Raw genomic sequence first — 7,991 nt, 5'->3', positions numbered from 1 at the left:
AGTATTCATCTAAATGGTTGGCCTCGATATGCGATGATTTCACAATGTTCAGAGCGGATACACAGTATCATTCGACCTCTTTGTGGGAACATATTAGCAAGCATGGACGATATGCACGGAGCCTGCGGATTGATGTCGCTGGTGGGAATGAGGGTCGGCTGGGGAGCGCGCTGAGATAGTTCGTGCATTGGCGATGAACGATGTGTCCAAATGGCGGAGTGGTTAACGAAACTGTCTAGTATGCGCCGGCACTGTCGCTCAGAGTGTTCGGTCAGAGCGCCGGTTGGCCTCTGTAATAAAAAAAGACTTAGTGGAAGGATCAACAGACGAACTTGAACGGATGTCATGTGACGTCCGCAACGACCAAACACAACGATCAACCACGAACAAAATGAAAATAAAAGTAATCAGGCAATCCCGGGTTCGAGTCCTGTTCACACAAATTTTCACTCGTCGCCGCCGATTCCGCAAAAAAAGTCCTGATACAGCTGGTATCATCACTTATTTTCCTTCCTCACCACCTTCACCCTCCACCTTCAGTTAACGTAATACGTTAACTTTAAATTTCTGTAGTTTTGTGGCCATAATTATTGTGGCAAGTTGTGAAACCGACATTTTACATTCCACGCCTTGATACCTGAAGCTTGTCACTGTAATGAACGGAGCGTAAGTACGGGATCTGTAAACAAACAATCCGATTTCTCAGAAATAATTCGAAATCCCATATCCAGAATTTTCTCCTAAACCCCTATCTATTTAACAATGAAATATTAACATCGAAAAGTAAAGGAATTGCTTCTTGAACACAGCACATGTTGTGGTCGTCAGTCCTGAGACTGCTTTGATGCAGCTCTGCATGCTACTCTATCCTGTGCAAGCTGCTTCATCTCCCAGTACTTACTGCAGCCGACATCCTTCTCAATCTGCTTAGTGTATTCATCCCTTGGTCTCCCTCTACAAGTTTTACCCTCCACGCTGCACTCCAATACTAAATTGGTGATCCCTTGATGACTCAGAACATGTCCTACCAACCGATCCCTTCTTCTGGTCAAGTTGTGCCACAAATTTCTCGGCCGGCCGTTGTGGCCGTGAGGTTCTAGGCGCTTCAGTCTGGAACCGCGTGACCGCTACGGTCGCAGGTTCGAATCCTGCCTCGGGCATGGATGTGTGTGATGTCCTTAGGTTAGTTATGTTTAAGTAGTTCTAAGTTCTAGGGGACTGATGACCTCAGATGTTAAGTCCCATAGTGCTCGGAGCCATTTGAACCATTTGAATTGAACAAATTTCTCTTCTCTCCAGTTCTGTTCAATACCTCCTCACTAGTTGTGATCTATCCATCTAATCTTCAGTATTCTTCTGTAGCACCACATTTCGTAAGGTTCTATTCTCTTCTTGTCCAAACTACTTATCGTTCATGTTTCACTTCCGTACATGGCTACACTCCATGCAAATACTTCCTGGAAAGACTTCCTGACACTTAAATCTATACTCGATGTTAACAAATTTCTCTTCTTCAGAAACACTTTCCTTGCCATTGCCAGTCTACATTTTATATCCTCTCTACTTCGACCATCATCAGTTATTTTGCTCCCCAAATAGCAAAACTCCTTTACTGCTTTAAGTGTCTCATTTCCTAATCAAATTCCCTCAGCACACCCGAGTTAACTCGACTACATTCCATTATCCTCGTTTTGCTTTTGTTGATGTTCATCTTATATCCTCCTTTCAAGACACTGTCCATTCCGTTCAGCTGCTCTTCGAGGTCCTCTGCCGCCTCTGACAGAATTACAATGTCATCGGCAGACCTCAAAGTTTTTATTTCTTCTCCATGGTTTTTAATACCTACTCCGAATTTTTCTTTTGTTCCCTTTACTGCTTGCTCAATATACAGATTGGATAACATCCGGGATAGGCTACAACCCTGTCTCACTCCCTTCCCAACCACTGCTTCCCTTTCATGCCCCTCGACTCTTATAACTGCCATTTGGTTTCTGTTAAAATTGTACACAGCTTTTCGCTCCCTGTATTTTACCCTTGCCATCTTCAGAATTTGAAAGAGAGTATTCCAGTCGAAATTGTCAAAAGCTTCTCTAAGTCTACAAATGCTAGAAACGTATGTTTACCTTTTCTTAATCTGGCTTCTAAGATAAGCCGTAGGGTCAGTATTGCCTCACGTGTTCCAATATTTCTACGGAATTCAAACTGATCTTCCCCGAGGTCGGCTTCTAGCAGTTTTTCCATTCGTCTGTAAAGAAGTCGCGTTAGTATTTTGCAGCTGTGAATTATTAAACTGATAGTTCCGTAATTTTTACATCTGTCAACACCTGCTTTCTTTGGGATTGGAATTATTATATTCTTCTTGAAGTTTGAGGGTATTTCGCCCGCCTCATACATTTTGCTCACCAGATGGTAGAGTTTTGTTAGGACTGGCTCTCCCAAGGCTGTCAGTTGTTCTAACGGAATGTTGTCTACTCCCGGGGCCTTGTTTCGACTTACGTCTTTCAGTGCTCTGTCAAACTCTTCACGCAATATCATAACTCCCATTTCATCTTCATGTAAATCCTCTTCCATTTGCATAATATTGCCCTCAAGTACATCGCCCTTGTACAGAACCTCTATATTCTCCTTCCACCTTTCTGCTTTCCCTTCTTTGCGTAGAACTGGGTTTCCATCTGAGCTCTTGATATTCATACAAGTGGTTCTCTTTTACCCACCGTCATAATGAATGCCATTTCGTGGCGTTGCGGGCGTTTAACGCAATCAGAAAGGTATTGTAAATGGTGTGGCATTGTTGAGGTGGGCGTAGACAATGACGGCAGCCAGAAATTATAAAATTTCCATACTGTTAACCATAAATGAAACTAAAATGGAAGACAAGTACTGCCTCATACTTCAGTGCCGTTGAATGTCCTTCAAGACTGATTACCGCCCGCAGAACTGGGTCGCTATTGACGACGCTGCCAATATGGCGAAATACTGCAACTGACTCCCCGATTATGTCTCTGGTCTTATGCCGTTACTCTAGAGTCAAATAGGGAAACCCACTGACACAGGTGGTATCGATAAGCAGAATATTGTTATGAGCCGGGGCCTGGGAAGGGCAATCTGGGAAACAGCGAAGTTGATTCGGCTGTCCTCGTTCCACTGTCGTGAGGATCTAGAGAAAGTTGACGGATTGTTAAACGGCAAGTAGGCGACATGGTTTTGACATCTACTTCGAGGTGGGACACTGTACGGCAGGATAGGGAGATGTGACGACAGAGTGCAGTCCTGATGCAGAAACAATTGTTTCGGGGCACACCGCTCACGACATATTACTGAACACGAGGCTCTGCTGTACATGACCTTTCCATGTTATTACACTGACCCAATGATATCGTCAGTAATCATAGCAGCGGGCACAGGATCATCGAAGTTGGGCTGTGGATCAGTGGAAACCGATCCCTGGTACATGACCATTACAAGGGGCAGTTTTAGGTTGTGTGGACACATTCACCTGGACTTCTACAGGATTTGTGTAGTAATTAAAGGCAACACCACAGCTGTGGATCACGTGGACACTGTTGCGGATCACCTGCTTCATGCTTGACGTCTTCCCCAACGGTGAGAATCGTCCCTGTCAGAAGGCCAGAACCATGGTACAGTGGTCTGAGGAGAACTTTGGTGAATTCACATTGATGCTTTGAGCTCCAAATTGGCTTGATCTGATGTAGATAGGAGGCATGTCGAACGGTATCCGATTCCAGCTCAGTGCCTACGAACCACTGACCCGTTATATACGGGAATTGCGTGACCTGTATAAATGAAACGGATGTCGTATACCACGGAAAATCCGATAAGGATATGTCCCGGCCACCATTAATCGCTATTATTTTCCGTTCCAAAGGCGGACCAACACGCTATTAATTAGGAGGTCATAATTTTTTGGATCATAAGTGTACAGGGATCATAGAAGAGTGATCAGCAGTATCTGAAGTAGGTTCATTGCCTTTGATCACCCGCTGATGATATTCAGCTATGAGGGCTACACACGAAGGAAGTGTTGAAGCAGCATAAAGTATAGCCCTTAAACTACTAAACTTGGAATGCCCAACAGTACCGACCGGCCGCCGTGTCATCTTCAGCCCACAGGCGTCACTGGATGTGGATATGGAGGGTCATGTGGTCAACACACCGCTCTAACGGCCGTATGTCATTTTACGAGATTGGAGCCGCTACTTCTCAATCAAGCAGCTCCTTAGGGAAGTATAGGCCTTACTGACGAGAAACATCCTGTAATACCAAAATTCATCCAGCATAGTCTTGATGAAGGATCTACAGGTACATAGGTAGTAAAAGAATGCACCATTAAGGCATTACAAGTTTACTCTATTTGAGGTCTACTTACAGTCATTTTTAAATGGCATAATTTAGAGCGCCACTTATAACGTAACTTCCCAAATTAACAACTCTCATGTGTGGATGTATTTATCTGCTACTCGTTTGTCGTGAAAGGTTGCAGGTCCACGGGTTCATCAGTGTATTTGAGGAGATCGTTTTATTTCACAGACAATAAGAACTTTGAAAAATCTATGTTAATTATTCTCCTGTACATAAACAACAACATGAGGCCAGAGTGCACTGAAATATCTTGCTGCCTCAGACAGTCAGATAGCATTGCAACCAGCACGCTAAGCAAAACCAGCACACCTCCGTCTGAAAAAGATACGCACAATTGTCATCTGCTAAAATACCTGCCAAGAGGTGAACAATCGCCCACACAAATTGCTACTACCAAAAGGTGAACCTTTCATCTGACGCTGCTGTCTTTATTCTAGTCACGAGTGACATCAGCCCCGCGGCATAACCCTTTCGCTGCAAGAGATGTTCTCTTTACATTTCGCGATAAACGCCCCTTTTTTTCTGACTGCACTGCTCACCAAATATTGTTACCTGTACTGAGAGGTGGCTTTCCGGCCACTATAATACGAGGGTAAGTCAATTATTATCCGCAATTTAGCGACATTTGTGTTTATATTGGTAGTACTACCGTTTCACGTTGATGACGCGTGCTTTGTTTATTTGTTGTTATATTTTTGCAATTTTCAATCTGCTGGGTTAGTTTCGTTACTGCCACCTTGCTGTTAATCATGGCTGCTCCACTGGCTATGTGCACCAAAGAGAAACAACGTTCAGTGATCTCTTTTTGTGGTCGTAAGGCGTATCAGGGGCCGAAATTCATTGAAGACTTTCGGTACAGTGGGACAACAGTGTTTTGCAACAACGGAGTGTCTACGAATGGATTCAAAAATTCAGAAATGGTCGCACAAGTGTACGCACGATGAAGGAGTCGGACAACCGTTTACCGCCACAAATGAAGAAACCATTGAGCGTTCACGTGACATGATTCTCTTAGACAGATGATTAACTATTGACGAAGTGGCACATCGTCTGCAAATTAACCACGGTTCTGCCTGCGAAATCATCCACAACAGATGTGGGCTTCATAAAGTGTGTGCAAGATGGATCTCAAAGCAACTCACACAGTTGCATAAACAAACGCGCTTGGACATCTGCAAAAAACATTTGGATCGCTATGGTAACGAAGGGGACAACATTACTGGTGACGTTACATCGATCCATCATTACGAGCCGGAGAGCAAACGGCAGAGTATGGAATGGAAATATCCAAATTTGCTGTGCAAGTAAAAGTCCAAGACCCAACCGTCCACAGGAAAACTGGTGGTTACGGATTTTTGGGACGCACAAGGTCCAGTACTGAAACATAATGGGGAAAGGACACAACAATAAACAGTGTTCGTTACAGTGAGATGCTTCCTGCCAGGCTACATCCTGCAATTTGAAGCAAACGCTGAGGATTGCTGTCAAAAGGTGTTGTGCTGTTGCACGACAATGCCCGTCCGCATACTGGTCCCCACACTGCTGAAACGCTCCAGAAACTCAAATATGAAGCACTGTATCATCTTCCATATAGTCCCGATCTTGCTTCTTCTGACAACCACTTGTTTGGTCCACTCAAACAAGCATTAAGGGGCCGTCGATTTGCCTCGGACGAAGCAGTGAAAGGAGCGGTGCATTCCTGGCTGGTAGCTCAGCCAGTACCTTCTTTTATGAGGGCATCAGGATGCTTGTACAACGATGGACCACGTGCGTCGAAACGCAAGGAGACTATGTCGAAAAATGATGTTCTTGTAAGTTTCCTATTTGATTAAAATAAAATTTTATAACTACTTTGCAGATAATATTTGACTTACCCTCATCCCATTTTGAGAGAACCATCTGACGAAAAATATTGATTTTTGCATATCTTACAATCCGACATCTTCGCTCGATGAGGGACTGACTTTCTTTCCGTTATTCATCGTAACTACTCCGCTGTATCAAATGAAGTAAAACACTGCACGAAATATTAAGTAATTTGCAGAGTTAAAAACACATTGCATAACCTTCATTGCTGTGTATTAAATGTAGATGAGATATCGAAATTTTATTAAAAATTAAGAGCAGAACCATAGCTCATTTCGTTCCTGACGTGTATATATATAATATGTGTGTGTGTGTGTGTGTGTGTGTGTGTGTGTGTGTGTGTGTGTGTGTGTGTGTCAGGTGGTCATATGTGACATGCCCATTACTGTCCGAACGCATGGGGTATCATGTAGTCATAACAATCGCCATGATTCATAAATTGTTCAAGACATCGAAACGAGTTTTTTTGAAAATGTTAGCACGCAAAGAGCCAGATGTACTAGAAACTTTTTTATTCGCCGAGATATATAAGTGACTCGTTCGTAGCATGAGAGGTTAGCAGAACAGGGGACTTAGAAACGTAAATAGCGCTTAAAGGAAAAGCTATAGACTGCATTTAAACTCGTTTCATTACCCAGGGAGTGGCAGCATATGACGAGTTATATTGCCCACAGCAGGCAAGGGGGTAAGACAAGCCCACATCATAATAATGACTTGTCTTACGACTCCCTGGCTCGGTATATTGGGCAATATACCGCATCGCGTGAGGCCGAAATTGTTCAGTAAGCAGAAGCTACTGCCAAGTACCCGTGAGTTACGCACATACAGCCAGCTGGTACAGTGACATCATATAAATATGGATATATTAGGGAAGACAGATGAAGGCACTCATTCTTTGAAGTGCATTCAGGAGAGTTGTTTGATTTCATTTTTAGTATTATTAAGTAATTAGCTGTAGAAACTTTCGACAAAAGTATTTAAGTGCAGGAAAATAACACGATAACTTCTCATTCGTACGTGTCAAAGATTGAATGATTTATTTCATAAATGCATAACAGCACTACCTACCGATCCTCTGCAGTAATATATCTTACTCTTCTTAGGTTTGTAGGTCGCTCTAATATTGTGAAAAGTGAGACCCAATGAACATATGAATGGCATATTTCTTGTGTAAATAAGATTTAACGAAGTTAAGCAATTCGTCGGAAAATTCATGGTTCATCCTTAAAAAATTCCGACAGTCATATGGCTCTGCTACAAGTTGTGTTAGCATGTTAGTACGGCCATGCCTAAAACGCCTTCAATGCGACTTCTTCGGCATTAGCAGTTTCCTCTCCTTTCCCTTTTAGCAATATGTAGCGATCGCAATCGCAATACGCGCGAATACTACATCATCGAGTGCAGACATGTCCGCTACGAAGGCAGAGTTCTGATTGACAGGCCCTGCATCGGAATACCAATGAGCGATTCTTGGCCTCGTACTTTCGCGCAGTATTTTGACAAAATATTATTGCGCAGTAAATACTGAGTGTCTGAAAGCCCCTCAACATACGCCGCACGTGAATTCGTACACTATTAGATGTCTGTACGCAGCGGTCACTATCTCTAGCACTGACTTTACCATAACAATGTTAGTAAGAATTGGCCTTAGTTATTTCCTATTCAGTTTAACGAAGCATAATAGGAGCGAAGTTTCAGTGCGCATCACGCTCAATAATGTTCGCAGATTATTCTTACCAACGTAA

Source organism: Schistocerca serialis, chromosome 2 (genome assembly GCF_023864345.2).
Source record: "Schistocerca serialis cubense isolate TAMUIC-IGC-003099 chromosome 2, iqSchSeri2.2, whole genome shotgun sequence".
Taxonomy (NCBI): domain Eukaryota; kingdom Metazoa; phylum Arthropoda; class Insecta; order Orthoptera; family Acrididae; genus Schistocerca; species Schistocerca serialis.
This window is presented reverse-complemented; position numbering follows the sequence as displayed.